Source organism: Culex pipiens, chromosome 1 (assembly GCF_016801865.2).
Source record: "Culex pipiens pallens isolate TS chromosome 1, TS_CPP_V2, whole genome shotgun sequence".
Lineage (NCBI taxonomy): Eukaryota > Metazoa > Arthropoda > Insecta > Diptera > Culicidae > Culex > Culex pipiens.
This window is the reverse complement of record NC_068937.1, coordinates 38329171-38348585: the sequence shown is the minus strand read 5'-3', so window position 1 is coordinate 38348585 and position 19415 is coordinate 38329171. Positions and strand designations below refer to the sequence as shown.

Genomic DNA, 19415 nt, shown 5'->3' with positions numbered 1-19415 from the left:
GGTTGATCCATGAAACCAATTTCTCGCAATTTGAAAGACACCCAGCAACATCGTAGCGGTGTACATCCATTGAAGAGAGAAAGCCAAACAAATTGCAGAATGAATCATCCCTCCCGCCCGCGTTGCCGTGGCAAACAGTTTTAACAAGGTTTCTCCATAATTGAATGTGTCACCAGCTCCCGGGAAGAGGCGACCACTTGGAAATGCAATTTCACATTTTTTTTGAGAATTTAATTTTCCAATTGCACCTCGGTTCAGGAGCGTTTTATTTTCCGAGGAAGTCAAAATGAATAAGAGTGCCTCTTTGAGTGCGAGTGAAGGGAGAGCGTATCAATTAAAAAGGAGGTATAAGATAAATTTTAAAGTTTGTTTTACACTTTAATGTAAGCTTACCAATTCATAGTCTGATGGAAATTGTGTGATTTTTAAGGACTAATTAACTTACTTATTTACTTTAATTGCATACTACAGCCCAGACTCGATTATTTGAGGTTCTTGGCAAAATTTCACTTCGGATAATGGAATCACAAAAAAAAAACATTTTTCGTTATCTTTTTTTATTGCCGTGCTTTTACCTCTACCTGGGTCTCGTGGCGCAGGGGTAGCGGCTTCGGCTGCCGATCCCGATGATGCTATGAGACGCGGGTTCGATTCCCGCCTTATCCACTGAGCTTCTATCGGATGGTGAAGTAAAACGTCGGTCCCGGTTTCTCCTGTCTCGTCAGAGGCGCTGGAGCAGAAATCCCACGTTAGAGGAAGGCCATGCCCCGGGGGGCGTAGTGCCAATAGTTTCGTTTTCGCTTTTACCTCTAAACTACTCCGAAGTGTTTTTTTTTTTTTTCATACAAGTATGTAAATTTATGAAATTATGTATCATGAGAAAGAAGTTTTGGATCGATCCGTGTCTTCAGCAAAGTTGTAAGTTTTTATCTCTTTGCTACTAAAATTTACCAAAAAATCATTGTTTGTATCTTGTGATTTTTTTTTATATTTTAAAAAAATAGTGTATTTTGAAAATGTCGAAAAAACGGGCAGATAAAGCCTCTTCTGTGACATTTTCTAATCATTTCAGTTAGTGCGTCCATGATGGGAACTCCCGGATTTTTTACAAAATATTTTATATTTGAAAATTATTATTGTTCTATAACGATAGTGATAATTGAATTGTATCGTTATCGTCATTGAACCTTGATAATTATTTCATCGACGATAACGGACGATAACTTACATTTGATATTTTTCTTGAATTGACTTAAAGCAATGTTGAATCATCAAGCTTCCTCTTAATAAATATATTTTGATAATATGGTAAGTTTCAACGCATAAATACTTTAGAAAATCACAAAATACCGTATTTTTAAAAGAACATAAATTTTTATGATTCGCAATATGGGTATCAATCGATTCGAGATTTTGCATGCATTTTCACTGTTTCAGAGTTTTTTTTAATGAATTACTAAAATTATCACAAAATACTGAATTTTCTCGAAAATACTCAAATATTTATGATTCGCAAAGTGGGTATCATACGATTTGAAATTTTGCTTGTATTTTATCTGTTTTACATTTTTTGAATTTTTTTTTCACTAAAACAAGCCTTACCCGACAAACTTTGTTCTGCCACTTTTTCGTTTGTTAACGTTTTTTGATTTTTTGCTTATTCAGCCTCCTGTGATCAAAATATGATTTTATGTAACTTTCTACATACAATTTGCCGATGCTCCGGAATCGGTTCCAGAGTGGCCAAAGTGTCAATTAGTTAGCGTAAGAATCTTCCTTGGGCTTATACGAACCCAACGCAACAAAAAGCACCTCGATCCATACTGAACTGATTCGCGTTCGAACAAAACCGTCGAAATTTTTTATATATATTGATGTTCACAAAATACCGTATTTCCTCGAAAATACAAACAATACGAAATTTTGCATGCATTTTTACTGATTTAGAGTTTTTTTTCAATGAAATACTCCACGGAAAGGGGATCCATCGCCAAATCGCGATAAAGTTCGCTAAAACTAGCGAAAAATGTCGCTAATTTCTCAGCCTGCACAAAAATTACCTAGAATCGCTAATTTTTTTCGCTGGTTTGGAAACCGATGAAATTCTACCAAACCAGTGAAAAAAAACACTGGTTTGGTGAAAAATGTCGCTGTTTGGGGGATCAGTTTTGCTAGAATCAGAAAATTTTCTCGCTGGTTTGGAAAAAGCGGCAGGGCACCAAAATCAACCAGGAGATTATTGTACTGGTTTTGGGAAACAATTCGCTGGTCCAGCGGATTTCTTCACTGGACCAGTGTTCTTTTACGCTGGATCAGCGTTTTCTATCGCTGACGTCCGGGTTTTTTTCCGGCGGCAGCAGCTCGTACCAAAATCAACCAGTAGATTATTGTGCTGGTTTTGGGAAACAATTCGCTAGTCCAGCGGATTTTTTCACTGAACTGGTGTTCCTTCACGCTGGATCAGCGTTTTCTATCGCTGACGTCCGGGTTTTTTTTCCGCGGCAGCAGCTCGTACCAAAATCAACCAGGAGATTATTCTACTGGTTCCGGCAAAAAATCCGCTGGTTCAGCGAATGTTTCCACTGGACCAGTGTTTTTTGCACTGGATCAGCGTTTTTTATCACCGACGTTTGTTTTTTTTGTTTTGGCGGCAGAAGCCTATGCCAAAATAAACCAGGTTGTACTTACTTGCCACAGCACAAACTGTTCCGCGGCCATGGTCAAGTTCCTCGCCTACGATTCTTGCTGCCACCTGCGACAATTTGTGCACTCATCTATGCAGCAGTACAAATACATCTCCAGCTTCACTGCACCGTATTTTTCTGCTGCGAGAACTTTATGGAAACGTGCTTCTTTTCATTGAAAAGAACCCTCACCTGTTGAGTATGTATTTTAATGCTGAACACTTGATGCAGAACTTTTTCATGCTTTTTTGTTTTGAAAAAAACCCTAAAGCAATTCGATTGCCACAAATCGCTTCCGAACGTGAACAATATCAAACATTTATGACGGCTGTCGGAAGGATGTGTATCAAACCAGCGAAAACTTTCGCTGGAAAAGAAACCGTTTCGGAAATAACAAACCAGCGAAACCAAGTTGCTGGATTTGATTTCGCGCAACCACCTTTTTCAGCGAAAAATTTCGCTGGTTTAGAGAAAAATTTCGCTGATATCAGCAAAACCGACCCAGCAAAATTCGGTCGCTGGTTTGGCGATCGATCCCCTTTCCGTGTCAAATTTTCACCAAATACCGTATTTTCTTCAAATTTGAAATAAAATTTGAGTATTTTATTCAGAATACTCTGAAACAGTTTAAAATGTATGCGAAATTTCGAATCGTTTGATACCCATGAAGGGAATCATAAAATTGTGAGTATTTTTGATAAAATACGGTATTTTGTGAAAATTTCAGTATCCCGTTCAAAAAACTTTAAATCAGTTAAAATGCATACAAAATTTCAAATCGTTTGACATCCATATTGGGAACCATTAAAAATAGAGTATTTTTGAGAAAATACGGTATTTTGTAAAATTTTGAGTATTTTGTTCAAAAAACTTTAAAACAGTTAAAATACATACAAAATTTCGAATCGTTTGATACGGTTTTCTTTGTTAACATTTAAATTAATGCTTAAAAACTTACTGAATTATCAAAAAATATTTTCTTATCGATTACATTGAAAATTCAACACGGTATTGATGGATTAAGTCAATTTAAGTATGATTTTAAAAGTGAGATAACGATAACGATAGATTATCGTAATCGTCCCGACGAATTTCTCTAAGTGATTTTGAATCGGAAAACGGAATGCATTTTGACTCTTTGGGCAATTTTCCACTAGAAAAAGGTTAAATAAGTTTGTAAATAGTAAATAATATGTGAAACACAATTTAATAAAAATCTCCAAATTTATAGGCAATTTCAATTGATCAGTAGTGCGGTGCCTGTGTGGACGCGCAGTCCTGTTTTTTTTTCGTGTTATTTTCCATCTCTTTTGTGTCGCTCTTTGTGTACATGGGGTGATTGGATTTCTTCTGATTCGTGTTGTTTTCATCTCTTTTGTGTCGCTGTTTGTGTGCATGGGGTGATTGGTTTTCTTCTTCTTCTTTTTTCTTTATTTTTAGTTCGCGCGTTCGTTGGCCAATGAGTTTATTTTTGTTCTCTTTACATAGTTTTCGATAGAAACGATCCGAATTCTTTTTTTTTCGAGACAAGCAAGTCGTATTGCTGGATTAAGTCCTTTCTATATCATCGATGATCGGAAGGCACGCCGACGAATATGTTCTAAGGCTTATGATATAAAATCATTTTAATGAATAAAGCCCTTCTTACATCACCGTTGATCGGAAGGCACGCCGACGAAGAATTTCTGGAGGATCGCGGTCGAATTAATACTATATTTAAAATTCTAGATAGCTATCTTTCGGATTCGATTGTGAGTAGCGGGACTTCGCGGTTACTATGCAACGTATTTTTGGAGTCTTTTTATATTTTAAATTTATAAGTCCTTCTTTTATCATCGTTGATATGAAGGCACGCCGCCGGTTAAGTTCGTTTAAGTTATTGTTTTAATTTCATTACAATCGGTTACGTGGTGTCCTGTTTTCTTTTCGTTTATATTCGTTGATCGTAATAATTTATTCCAACTGGCAGCTTTAGTATTAACTCATCTACTATTTTTGACATTTGCTCGCGTTATCTTAATTGTACCAACAGTAAAAATATACTGATAAGTCCAGCCCATAGCACTACCGCTCGGTTGGCACGCGTTCGATTAAAACAAACTTTTTAAATAATCAATTATTTATCTTTCCGCAGCCGGCTGCCTAAGATTTAAAATTTCAACCGATAAACAAAATGCTCATGGTCACATCACTGCCACTCGTGAATCCTGACCTCATACCCATCTACTAACCCCCTCAAAACTCATGTGATACTTTGTCGGAGATGCAGTCGATTGGGCGGTCTCTATCACTCAAGTATCGGACTAACATTCCCATCCACTTCCCCGTGACCCTACCACTGGTCGTGGCCGGCGCCGGTATTGATCAGCATGATAGGGGCCTTTGAGAAGTTGCGAAGCGAGGAAAGATAGCACCCACTTATCTTCCACGGCTCGTGGATGTAACTTCTGGAGGTCCTGGTCAATAACGGAGTAGCAACTGCGGGTGGGCACCTATGCTTATGCTTATGCTTATGCTTATGCTAAATTTATAGGCAATTTCAATTGAACAAACTTCATGTAAAATGTGAAAACTTGTGATTCGTGCTTCGATTTCAGTATAAAAATGCAATATAAATCGATAATTTTATAAACAAAACTAGTTTTATGAAATTTCAAGCAAAATTCCAACTTTTCAACAATTTTACCTAAAATTAACATGTATTTTGCTGGAAAGCTTATAACTTAAGTTAAATAAATATAAACATTGTTTTTTTTTTATTAAAAACTGTATTCAGCAAGCAAGGTACATTTAACGTACAAGTATAGTTTGAACATCTTAAATATTATTGCAACAAGAAAAACTATGATTATCAAAGTCACCCCGGAATTTAAAGTAATAATTTTTAATGTAACTATTTTTCTAAACACTTTTGAAAAAACTTTTTTTTCCAAAATAGTGCATGGACTTTGTGTGGCCTACTCCAGTACATGATTTAAAAATAATAATCTTGAGAAAACCCTTAACTGTTGGAAAATATTCCTAAAACAAATTGAAATCCTATCAAAGTACGGTACACCGATTTCCAAATTCATTGACCTAAAATTTCCTGTGATTCAGACTGTAGTTCCGATATTCCCAGTTCGCGGCAATTGTACACATAATTTATAAAATATGTTTTATGTAAAACAACAAATTTTGATCAAATTTTCAAAGACATTTTCATGTTTTAGTCATGGCCAGGGATGGAATAATCACAAAAACATCAAAAAATTGTGTTTTTTTTCATTTTTGTTTTCAAGTTAATTTTTAAAGTCACACTTATTTAATGATTTTTTTAAATTTATTATGATAAAGTTATAAGTCAACCAAAAATCTGTTTTTTTTTTTTTAAAGAAACGATAAACAGAAGGCAAAAAAGTTTTGTTTCTGTCCTAAAGACTAAAACGAAACTATTGGCACTACGCCCCCCGGGGCATGGCCTTCCTCTAACGTGGGATTTCTGCTCCAGCGCCTCTGACGAGACAGGAGAAACCGGGACCGACGTTTTACTTCACCATCCGATAGAAGCTCAGTGGATAAGGCGGGAATCGAACCCGTCCTAAAGACTAATGACTTCTAAAAATAAAAGTGTTTTGCTAGTTTAAATCAATAAAATTTAGCGAAGAAACCCCATCAACAAAATGCTTGTTTCAAATTTAATCTCCACCAAAAAGTGCTGATTCCTCCTCTCTCAATCAATAAACATTAATCTGGATACCCCCAACCCCAAACTGGCAGCAAAACCATCCAGACATTGTTGTGTGGCACACTTCCTATCATTTTTCATCTGCGAACCGATACGGAAAACCCCAACATTTTCCTGAATGTTTTTACACAGCAAACCACTCTCTCACCCCATACTTTTCTTACCCTAGCTCCTTCCTAGAATATTTGCTCGGAAAGCAAAAGTGGACGGGGTGTTGATAGGGGATGCCAATAAAAACCCTCTGCTCGATAAATCAATCCTCCACCCCTCCCCCCACTCCGTCTCGTCTTGATAACACATCACAGGACGACTCTGTTTGTGTTTGGTTTAGTGTTTCGTTTTTACTTCCATCCACATAGCCTAAGCCAACGATTAGCTGGCGCGACAATCTGCCGGGTTGTCGTACGTCATGTCGAGGCACACACACATTTCCGGTTTCCGGGAATAAATTTTGATGATGGATTTTGAAAAAAGTACTCCAAAATCAACTGGAATTTGGAAGGTAATTTTGAACTAAATTTAGTTAAATTCAATACACATTAAGTGTTTGCTCTAGGAACGGAAGTTTATGTCTAGTTTGAACACCAAAACACAACTTAAAGGTTATTATTTGACCGTAAATATAGCCCATTCCATGACGGAGTGCGATGTGCGTGAGCATGAGCCGGTCTTGAGTGGGTTTCTGGCGATATCCTTGCCGTTTTACCGTAACATTTCGTAAAGTTTGACAAAATTTCTGGATTGTTCATGAACTGCCTCCTCACAGCTTGAAGTAGATCTAAACATTTATTTTGAACTTTTGCAAGTTCAATCCACCACCTCTGAACGGTACATAACAGCCCCCCGAAGAGCCCCCAGTCACGTCACGTGGTGCGTACGTGCGTGCCCCTAAAGTGGCCACCTTCCGGGTTTCACCTAGAACACAGGACTTTGCTTTGCCCGAAGGTGCTGTGTTGATTTTGAGCCTTCCCACCTCCTGCTCCAAGCCTAATTATTTATAGTCTAGCGCCATCTCCAGGTGCAGAGCTCGGGGTCATTTCTGGACTCTTCATGGCGACGAAGGTGGGGTGAATCGGGACATCGGGACGATATCTGGTGCAGATAATTAATTTTAATAGCCTCCCCCACTGGATGTTGATATTGTCCTGCGAGAGAGTTGATTAGAGTGCGGGAAGTCGATGCTAATATTTGATAGCGCGCTTTCTCAAAACCAGAGCAAAATCACAGTTTTGTCTGGTTGGCAAATAGAGTGTACACACCGTGAAACGGGAAACCTCAGTCGGAATCAATAACTCTCACAAGTGCTCACAATTTAGCAAACAATCAGTCGCCACTCGCCTGCGCTCAGAAGTGGCTTTCCCCCCCCCATCACTTGTGCGTGTAGTTGTTTGCTATTAACACAAGTGCAGAGAGAGATATAATTTAGGGGAAGGAAGCTAATTAATTACTTGATTAATTTTTCAGATCAAATGTTTAAAATTCTAATCACTTCAAGTCAAATTAAAACCCTGTTGAAAATCGGAAATATTCCCCTAGCACACAGTAACCGATCGGGGGGGGCTCTAGTGAAGAACAATAAATCAACGGGAGAGAGCTATTTATTTTAATTAAGCACAATATCGGATTCGAGTGCGAGCGCGCGGCAGCTACAATGCTCGAGCAATTTGATTTGACTGTTAATTAAAATGGAGTACCACGTGGGCGCGGGGGATATTCCCGGGATTGCGGAAAAGCGATTTCTAATGGACACTTGAGTTAATTGAAGGATTAGGATTATACAGAAATAATCGCTATCGTTCATCTGGTTTTCGGAGGAGAGTTGCCGATTGCATAAACTACACAGAAAAAAAATAATGTAAATTTGGAAGCTTTAATTTTGGAAGGTTGAATATTACCTCTTTTATGAAGTAATTCTCAAATTTAGTTCTCGGCTTATCAGTCCCAGTAGCAAGTAAAACGAAATTTTGTTTTTTATGCCCGACGTTTCGATATATATAATATCATTTTCAAGGGTTCTACAAACAAGACATAATACATGATTAAATTAAAAACATACATGAATTACATAAAGCGAACAAACAAAAAAAATCTTACAAAAAATGGTTCGTCTTTTGTCAGGTGGCTTTAGTAATACAGCAAAAACAGTCACATCCTGAGGGACAACTAGCATCAATCGGCTGTAATTAATACAAATTTAAATTAAATACTATCCAAGAGAAACGGTTGCAGTACAAAAAAAAACTAACTGGTAATAGAACACTTTTGCACCGAAAAAGTTCTAAAAACACTTTCGCTGAATTCGTGTTCAACTATGGCGGAACAACGGTCAAATCTTATGCATTGGATTGGGATATCTGTATGGGGTATGGACAGTGGGTACTATTTTGGGCAACAAACTATTGGGGGTTACTATTGACATTAGTGGAGGGTTGTTGTGTTTGTGTGTTATGTAGTAAATTACAGTTTTTAAGTGTGTGTAAGACCCCTGCATAGATCGAACTGAGTTTGTCCGTGTCAGACCGTTTGTTTACGGTCATCTCCGTGTTGACAATATGGCAAACCTCCAAGATCGGCAGCGCACGTACTCTCCGGTGTTGATCAACGATCTTGACCTCCTCCAGATTGAAACGGTGTTGCTGTTCCATGCAGTGGGTGATCAGAGCGGTCTTCTCTTTTAGCCGCTCCAATTCGTAGACGGCCAATTCCTGCTGATCAGCTTCGTCCGTCAAGGTGTCCAGCTTCGTAACGTCCGAGCGGTGTCCGCTCATCCGTGTCTTCAGGAAGTTCGATGTTAGTCCTACATAACTGGATTTGCAGTCCCGGCAGGGAATGCGGTAGATGACCTTTGACCGCATCTCTTTGGGGATGGCATCCTTGGTGTTACTGAAGACGGCCTTGACCGTGCGCTCATTCCTTGTGGCCAACGTGACTTGTGGAAAGTCATCCCGGAGCGTTTTTCTCAAACGGGACGTTAATTGATCCACAAATACCATAGGTTTATACACGGCAGGTGTTGTAGTTGGGGTGGTTGGGTGGGTTAGTGGCCTGGTGGGTGTGTTTCTTTGGTTTATGTATCGGTGTCTGAGTGTAGCTGGATAGTGGTTGACCTTAAGGTGTGTCTCGATGACTTTGTCGATCTCTTCTCTCGTTAAATTCGTGCTGAATTCTCTCACCCTTCTGATGAAGTTGCTCACCATGTTCGTCTTCATGTGTAGTGGGTGGCTGGAGAAGAAGTCAATGAACCGTCCTGAGGCCATTGGCTTACAGTACCATTCAGTTTTTATGGTCTGGTCAGGCTGACGAACCAGAACCATGTCAAGAAATGGTAACCTTCGATCGTGTTCGACCTCACAGGTAAACTGGAGGCTGTTGTTAAAACCATTGAAGACTCCCAGTACTTCGTCTACCTTGTCCGGAGGTAGCGCTAGGACCAGGTCATCCACATACTTCTTCAGGACGGGTATTGGGAAGTTCACCTGTGGAACGACATTCTCCAGCAGCATGACCATTACCAGGTCCGCCGCTGATGGCGACAGTGGGTTCCCCATCGCTGTGCCAAAAATTTGTTCGTAGTAGTTTCCCCGGTAACTGAAGTAGCTACATTGTAGACAAAACTCCACAATCTCCAGGAACAAGTCCAAACAGATGTTCGTGTGTGCGTCGATGTCTTGCCAACGTTGTATGATGGTGTATCTCACCAAGTCCCTTGGGATACACGTCGGGCATAAAAAACAAAATTTTCGTTTTACTTGCTACTGGGACTGATAAGCCGAGAACTAAATTTGAGAATTGATCCACCAGTCGATAGCACTCCTCTGTTTATGAAGTAATTTTACCTCAATTTAGACTGAAAAGTGACATTATACCAGAAAAGTGGTAAAATTACACATTTCCAGAGGTAAAATTACACCTTTTTTCTGACATAAAAGATGTACCCCTTCCCAGATGTAATATTACCATGATTTTTTTTCTGTGTAGATTATACAACAGTCTAATTTTAAGGCAACCAGCAAAAAAAAATTAACTTGATTTTTTTTAAGATGAACCATGGAAAACATGAGTAAATGTTACAGAAAGTATGGAAAGGTTAAAAGTTTTGAGTGCTTTTATCAATATTTTCAGCAAATTAATGACATTTAATGCATAAACCAGAAAAGTGATTTGTCTGGGAGTTCCTTTTCCGAAATAATTCAACCTGTATTTTTTTGTTTGGCCGTTAGGCTGACCTACGCCGTGTTAGGGTGGTCCGAAAAATGACAATTTTTGTCGATTTTCGCAAAAAGCACTTTTTTCAAAAAATCATATCTCCGCGCCATTTCATCCGATTTTAGCTGTCTTAGACGCAAAAGAGAGGTGATTAGTTTGACTATTTGGAAAAAAAGTAATAAGTTTCAAAAATCTATCTAAACGTATGAAAACTTAAAATGCTGTTTTGAAGGTCTCGGGACCAAAGAGCCTATGTCTGAAATATTTTTACCTGATTCCTCGGAAAATTTTACATAACATATCTAAAATTGGTGAAGTTATGTTTTCAATTTTCTGGGAAACGATTTTTTTAAAATAAAAACTGGGGTTTTCGACGCGCCACGCGCAAAAATGGGAAAATGACGAAAACGGCAAAAAATCAACTTTTTTCACTGAAACTGCGATAATTTGAAAATTTCAGCGATGACCTGTACATGTTAGGGTATCAAAAGTTGCGTATTTCAATTACAAAATTTTTGGTACCCTTACATGTATAGGTCATCGCTGAAATTTTCAAGTTATCGCAGTTTTAGTGAAAAAAAAGTCGATTTTTTGCCGTTTTCGTCATTTACTCATTTTTGCGCGTGGCGTGTCGAAAACTCCAGTTTTTTTTAATCGTATCTCAGAAAATTGAAAATGTAACTTCACCATTTTTTGATATGTTATGTAAAATTTTCCGAGGAATCAGGTAAAAATATTTTCAGACATAGGCTCTTTGGTCCCGAGACCTTCAAAACAGCATTTTACGTTTTCATACGATCATTTCAAATATTAGGCTAGATTTTTGAAACTTTTTACTATTTTTCACAAATAGCCAAATTAATAACCTTTCTTTTGCGTCTAAGACAGCTAGAATCGGATTGAATGGCGCGGAGAAATGATTTAAAAAAAGTGGTTTTTGCCAAAATCGACGAAAATTATCATTTTTCGGACCACCCTAACACGGCGTAGGTCACCCTAATGGCCAAACAAAAACATACAGGTCTAGTTATTTTGGCCAAGGAACCCCCAGAAAACTTTGAGCCTATCGGAGAGTTTTTTTCGAATTATGATGTTTTCGTGGGGAATTGCTGGTATATTTTGTGTATTTGTGTATATTATGTATATTGTGTATTTTGTGTATTTTGTGTATTTTGTGTATTTTGTGTATTTTGTGTATTTTGTGTATTTTGTGTATTTTGTGTATTTTGTGTATTTTGTGTATTTTGTGTATTTTGTTTATTTTGTGTATTTTGTGTATTTTGTGTGTTTTGTGTATTTTGTGTATTTTGTGTATTTTGTGTATTTTGTGTATTTTGTGTATTTTGTGTATTTTGTGTATTTTGTGTATTTTGTGTATTTTGTGTATTTTGTGTATTTTGTGTATTTTGTGTATTTTGTGTATTTTGTGTATTTTGTGTATTTTGTGTATTTTGTGTATTTTGTGTATTTTGTGTATTTTGTGTATTGTGTATTTTGTGTATTTTGTGTATTTGGTATATTTTGTGTATTTTGTGTATTTTGTGTATTTTGTGTATTTTGTGTATTTTCGTATTTTTGTATTTTTGTATTTTGTGTTTTCGTGTTTTTGTGTTTTTGTGTTTTTGTGTTTTTGTGGTTTTGTGTTTTTGTGTTTTTTGTGTTTTTGTGTTTTTGTGTATTTTGTGTATTTTGTGTATTTTCGTATTTTGTGTTTTTGTGTTTTTGTGTTTTTGTGTTTTTGTGTTTTTGTATTTTTGTGTTTTTGTATTTTTGTATTTTTGTATTTTTGTATTTTTGTATTTTTGTATTTTTGTATTTTTGTATTTTGTATTTTTGTATTTTTGTATTTTTGTATTTTTGTATTTTTGTATTTTTGTATTTTTGTATTTTTGTATTTTTGTATTTTTGTATTTTTGTATTTTTTTATTTTTGTATTTTTGTATTTTTGTATTTTTGTATTTTTGTATTTTTGTATTTTTGTATTTTTGTATTTTTGTATTTTTGTATTTTTGTATTTTTGTATTTTTGTATTTTTGTATTTTTGTATTTTTGTATTTTTGTATTTTTGTATTTTTGTATTTTTGTATTTTTGTATTTTTGTATTTTTGTATTTTTGTATTTTTGTATTTTTGTATTTTTGTATTTTTGTATTTTTGTATTTTTGTATTTTTGTATTTTTGTATTTTTGTATTTTTGTATTTTTGTATTTTGTATTTTTGTATTTTTGTATTTTTGTATTTTTGTATTTTTGTATTTTTGTATTTTTGTATTTTTGTATTTTTGTATTTTTGTATTTTTGTATTTTTGTATTTTGTATTTTTGTATTTTTGTATTTTTGTATTTTTGTATTTTTGTATTTTTGTATTTTTGTATTTTTGTATTTTTGTATTTTTGTATTTTTGTATTTTTGTATTTTTGTATTTTTGTATTTTGTATTTTTGTATTTTTGTATTTTTGTATTTTTGTATTTTTGTATTTTTTGTATTTTTGTATTTTTGTATTTTTGTATTTTTGTATTTTTGTATTTTTGTATTTTTGTATTTTTGTATTTTTGTATTTTTGTATTTTTGTATTTTTGTATTTTTTTATTTTTGTATTTTTGTATTTTTGTATTTTTGTATTTTGTATTTTTGTATTTTTGTATTTTTGTATTTTTGTATTTTTGTATTTTTGTATTTTTGTATTTTTGTATTTTTGTATTTTTGTATTTTTGTATTTTTGTATTTTTGTATTTTTGTATTTTTGTATTTTTGTATTTTTGTATTTTTGTATTTTGTATTTTTGTATTTTTATATTTTTGTATTTTTGTATTTTTGTATTTTTGTATTTTTGTATTTTTGTATTTTTGTATTTTTGTATTTTTGTATTTTTGTATTTTTGTATTTTTGTATTTTTGTATTTTTGTATTTTTGTATTTTTGTATTTTTGTATTTTTGTATTTTTGTATTTTTGTATTTTTGTATTTTTGTATTTTTGTATTTTTGTATTTTTGTATTTTTGTATTTTTGTTTGTCCTTGTGATGGAATATTGAAGCAAATCTTTCTTTTCATCAAAAACCCCATTAAGATTTTGAATTAAACTTCAAAAGTCCTTGCTCCATCAACAATAGGTTTCCTATCCTGAAAGCACTCACCGTAAATTCTTTCGATTCCAGTCGTGGAAAGCCCAAAGAAGGAACCATTCCGGAAGCGCAAAAAGCAATTAGACCACCAGGAAAGAGTGGAAAGAACGCGGAAAGCGGAGCTAGTCAAAAGCTTCTTATTCAAATGGTTCCACGCTTCTTGACCATCTTTCGTCCCATTTTCCCGCCAAAATGCAATGAAAACATTTTCCTCTTATTCTGTATTGATTTTCGCTTTGAAGTGGCTTTCCTCGACTGGACTAGATTCCATCTGTTTCTTGTCATTTTCTTTCTTAAAGTTGAAGCGAAAAAAAAAAATTTCCCCCAAAGCGAACAAATGCGATTTTCCCTCACTTTTGCCTTCTACCCACTTTAGTGGAGGAAAATTGAATTTAATTACGAGGTGGAATTTTCTCCCGGATAGTAACAATAATATTCATCTGTCGACCTCCACTCGGCTTTTCCCCCCTTAATGGGAAATTAGTCGGCAAAGTGAGTCGCCAGCTGTTCCTTCTTCCCTTCTATTTGGGGGGCACAACAGTGACATTTCGATTGCCTGGTGGCGAAAGTACATTTTTAAGGGGGATCTTTGCTTTGATGTGGTATTGGTTTGGTTTGAGGGTGGAATTTTCGATGTCGCAATGCGAAGCCAACCCTTTTGATGTTGATATGTCCGGGGAAGGGGGAGGTGGGGGGAGAGGCCATAAATTTGATGATTTTATTACCTTCAATTAGTTATATTGGGTGATTGAATTTGGAATGGTAATTGGTACGGTTTCTACAGATGATTTACTTACGAATTGAGCTCAGAAAATGCTTTGTTATTATGACTGTCATTCCAAATATTTGATTTCATAGCTGAGTTCCTTTACCTGAAAAAGAAATACAAATAAACTATTAGGAATTTTTTAAATTAATATTAAAAACTAACTTAATCCACCTATGTGGTTGATGCCTTCCTCATTTTGAATATAAGTGGTTTGCTAGCTATTTTTTTTTAGATCCAGAAAAATAAGTACACAGATATAACTTAAGTGGTCATCACTCGAAACATGGTTGCCAGATAATCAATGTTGTGGACTCGTTGGAAAGGTCTCTCGATTACCTAACCAACGATGGGTCGGATGATGGATCCGGACATCGTTTTCATACATTTAAGTGAGATCCGGCTTCAAAAAAGTACATAAATATCACTTAAATGGTCATAACTCGAGACAGGGTTGCCAGATCTTCAATGTTGTGGACTTGTTGGAAAGGTCTCTCAATTACCTAACCAACGATGGGTCGAATGATGGATCCGGACAACGTTTACATACATTTAAGTGAGATCCGGCTTCAAAAAAGTACATAAATATCACTTAAGTGGTCATAACTCGAGACAGGGTTGCCAGATCTTCAATGTTGTGGACTTGTTGGAAAGGTCTCTTGATAACCTTACCAACGATGGGTCGAATGATGGATCCGGACAACGTTTACATACATTTAAGTGAGATCCGGCTTCAAAAAAGTACATAAATATCACTTAAGTGGTCATAACTCGAGACAGGGTTGCCAGATCTTCAATGTTGTGGACTTGTTGGAAAGGTCTCTCGATTACCTAACCAACGATGGGTCGAATGATGGATCCGGACAACGTTTACATACATTTAAGTGAGATCCGGCTTCAAAAAAGTACATAAATATCACTTAAGTGGTCATAACTCGAGACAGGGTTGCCAGATCTTCAATGTTGTGGACTTGTTGGAAAGGTCTCTTGATAACCTTACCAACGATGGGTCGAATGATGGATCCGGACAACGTTTACATACATTTAAGTGAGATCCGGCTTCAAAAAAGTACATAAATATCACTTAAGTGGTCATAACTCGAGACAGGGTTGCCAGATCTTCAATGTTGTGGACTTGTTGGAAAGGTCTCTCGATTACCTAACCAACGATGGGTCGAATGATGGATCCGGACAACGTTTACATACATTTAAGTGAGATCCGGCTTCAAAAAAGTACATAAATATCACTTAAGTGGTTATAACTCGAGACAGGGTTGCCAGATCTTCAATGTTGTGGACTTGTTGGAAAGGTCTCTCGATTACCTAACCAACGATGGATCGAATGATGGATCCGGACAACGTTTACATACATTTAAGTGAGATCCGGCTTCAAAAAAGTACATAAATATCACTTAAGTGGTCATAACTCGAGACAGGGTTGCCAGATCTTCAATGTTGTGGACTTGTTGGAAAGGTCTCTCGATCACCTAACCAACAATGGGTTGGATGATGGATCCGGACATCGTTTTCATACATTTAAGTGAGATCCGGCTTCAAAAAAGTACATAAATATCACTTAAGTGGTCATCACTCGAGACAGGGTTGCCAGATCTTCAATGTTGTGGACTTGTTGGAAAGGTCTTTCGATTACCTAACCAACGATGGGTCGAATGATGGATCCGGACAACGTTTACATACATTTAAGTGAGATCCGGCTTCAAAAAAGTACATAAATATCACTTAAGTGGTCATAACTCGAGACAGGGTTGCCAGATCTTCAATGTTGTGGACTTGTTGGAAAGGTCTCTTGATAACCTTACCAACGATGGGTCGAATGATGGATCCGGACAACGTTTACATACATTTAAGTGAGATCCGGCTTCAAAAAAGTACATAAATATCACTTAAGTGGTCATAACTCGAGACAGGGTTGCCAGATTTTCAATTATGTGAACTCGTTGGAAAGGTCTCTCGATCACCTAACCAACGATGGGTTGGATGATGGATCTGGACATAGTTTTCATACATTTAAGTGAGATCCGGCTTCAAAAAAGTACATAAATTTTACTTAAGTGGTTATAACTCGAGACAGGGTTGCCAGATCTTCAATGTTGTGGACTTGTTGGAAAGGTCTCTCGATTACCTAACCAACGATGGGTTGGATGATGGATCCGGACATCGTTTTCATACATTTAAGTGAGATCCGGCTTCAAAAAAGTACATAAATATCACTTAAGTGGTCATAACTCGAGACAGGGTTGCCAGATCTTCAATGTTGTGGACTCGTTGAAAAGGTCTCTCGATTACCTAACCAACAATGGGTCGAATGATTGATCCGGACAACGTTTTCATACATTTAAGTGAGATCCGGCTTCAAAAAAGTACATAAATATCACTTAAGTGGTCATAACTCGAGACAGGGTTGCCAGATCTTCAATGTTGTGGACTTGTTGGAAAGGTCTCTCGATCACCTAACCAACAATGGGTTGGATGATGGATCCGGACATCGTTTTCATACATTTAAGTGAGATCCGGCTTCAAAAAAGTACATAAATATCACTTAAGTGGTCATCACTCGAGACAGGGTTGCCAGATCTTCAATGTTGTGGACTTGTTGGAAAGGTCTTTCGATTACCTAACCAACGATGGGTCGAATGATGGATCCGGACAACGTTTACATACATTTAAGTGAGATCCGGCTTCAAAAAAGTACATAAATATCACTTAAGTGGTCATAACTCGAGACAGGGTTGCCAGATCTTCAATGTTGTGGACTTGTTGGAAAGGTCTCTTGATAACCTTACCAACGATGGGTCGAATGATGGATCCGGACAACGTTTACATACATTTAAGTGAGATCCGGCTTCAAAAAAGTACATAAATATCACTTAAGTGGTCATAACTCGAGACAGGGTTGCCAGATTTTCAATTATGTGAACTCGTTGGAAAGGTCTCTCGATCACATAACCAACGATGGGTTGGATGATGGATCTGGACATAGTTTTCATACATTTAAGTGAGATCCGGCTTCAAAAAAGTACATAAATTTTACTTAAGTGGTTATAACTCGAGACAGGGTTGCCAGATCTTCAATGTTGTGGACTTGTTGGAAAGGTCTCTCGATTACCTAACCAACGATGGGTTGGATGATGGATCCGGACATCGTTTTCATACATTTAAGTGAGATCCGGCTTCAAAAAAGTACATAAATATCACTTAAGTGGTCATAACTCGAGACAGGGTTGCCAGATCTTCAATGTTGTGGACTCGTTGGAAAGGTCTCTCGATTACCTAACCAACGATGGGTCGAATGATGGATCCGGACAACGTTTACATACATTTAAGTGAGATCCGGCTTCAAAAAAGTACATAAATATCACTTAAGTGGTCATAACTCGAGACAGGGTTGCCAGATCTTCAATGTTGTGGACTTGTTGGAAAGGTCTCTTGATAACCTTACCAACGATGGGTCGAATGATGGATCCGGACAACGTTTACATACATTTAAGTGAGATCCGGCTTCAAAAAAGTACATAAATATCACTTAAGTGGTCATAACTCGAGACAGGGTTGCCAGATTTTCAATTATGTGAACTCGTTGGAAAGGTCTCTCGATCACCTAACCAACGATGGGTTGGATGATGGATCTGGACATAGTTTTCATACATTTAAGTGAGATCCGGCTTCAAAAAAGTACATAAATTTTACTTAAGTGGTTATAACTCGAGACAGGGTTGCCAGATCTTCAATGTTGTGGACTTGTTGGAAAGGTCTCTCGATTACCTAACCAACGATGGGTCGAATGATGGATCCGGACAACGTTTACATACATTTAAGTGAGATCCGGCTTCAAAAAAGTACATAAATATCACTTAAGTGGTCATAACTCGAGACAGGGTTGCCAGATCTTCAATGTTGTGGACTCGTTGGAAAGGTCTCTCGATTACCTAACCAACGATGGGTTGGATGATGGATCCGGACATCGTTTTCATACATTTAAGTGAGATCCGGCTTCAAAAAAGTACATAAATATCACTTAAGTGGTCATAACTCGAGACAGGGTTGCCAGATCTTCAATGTTGTGGACTCGTTGGAAAGGTCTCTCGATTACCTAACCAACAATGGGTCGAATGATTGATCCGGACAACGTTTTCATACATTTAAGTGAGATCCGGCTTCAAAAAAGTACATAAATATCACTTAAGTGGTCATAACTCGAGACAGGGTTGCCAGATCTTCAATGTTGTGGACTTGTTGGAAAGGTCTCTCGATTACCTAACCAACGATGGGTCGGATGATGGATCCGGACATCGTTTACATGCATATAAATGAGATCCGGATATATGTGAAAACACATTTTTATACATAACTTTTGAACTAGTTATCGAAACTTCAAACAATTCAATAGCGATGTATGGGACCATGAACCAAGTCGAATGCAACCGGTTTGATCAAAATCGGTTCAGCCAGTGCTGAGAAAACTCAGTGAGAATTTTGGTCACATACATACATACACACACACATACACACACACATACACACACACATACACACACACATACACACACACAGACATTTGTTCAGTTTTCGATTCTGAGTCGATATGTATACATGAAGGTGGGTCTTTGAGCTTTTGATAAAAAGTTCATTTTTAGAGCAGGATTATAGCCTTACCTCAGTGAGGAAGGCAAAAAGAACCACATTTTAAAAATCTCAATTTTAAATGAAACAAAAAAAAACAAATTTAAGTAACATTTCAAGATTATCAAACAAAGCAACATACATAAAAGAGACTTCTGAAGCTTTGTTTTGAAATCAAATACTGCTTCCGATAAGATCCGATGAATGCTGTTCAAAAAACTTGTCTTATCATGTTATCTCGAATGTGATCCCTGGCTAAGCCTTGGATT

At 36.5% G+C, this 19415-nt stretch overlaps 1 protein-coding gene across 8 annotated transcripts in view; it reads right to left on the bottom strand.

Moving 5' to 3' along the window:
* LOC120423869 (fasciclin-1) overlaps positions 1-19415 on the bottom strand; it is a 634253-nt gene that overhangs the window by 280792 nt on the left and 334046 nt on the right. The gene's annotated exons all lie outside the window — the stretch shown is intronic.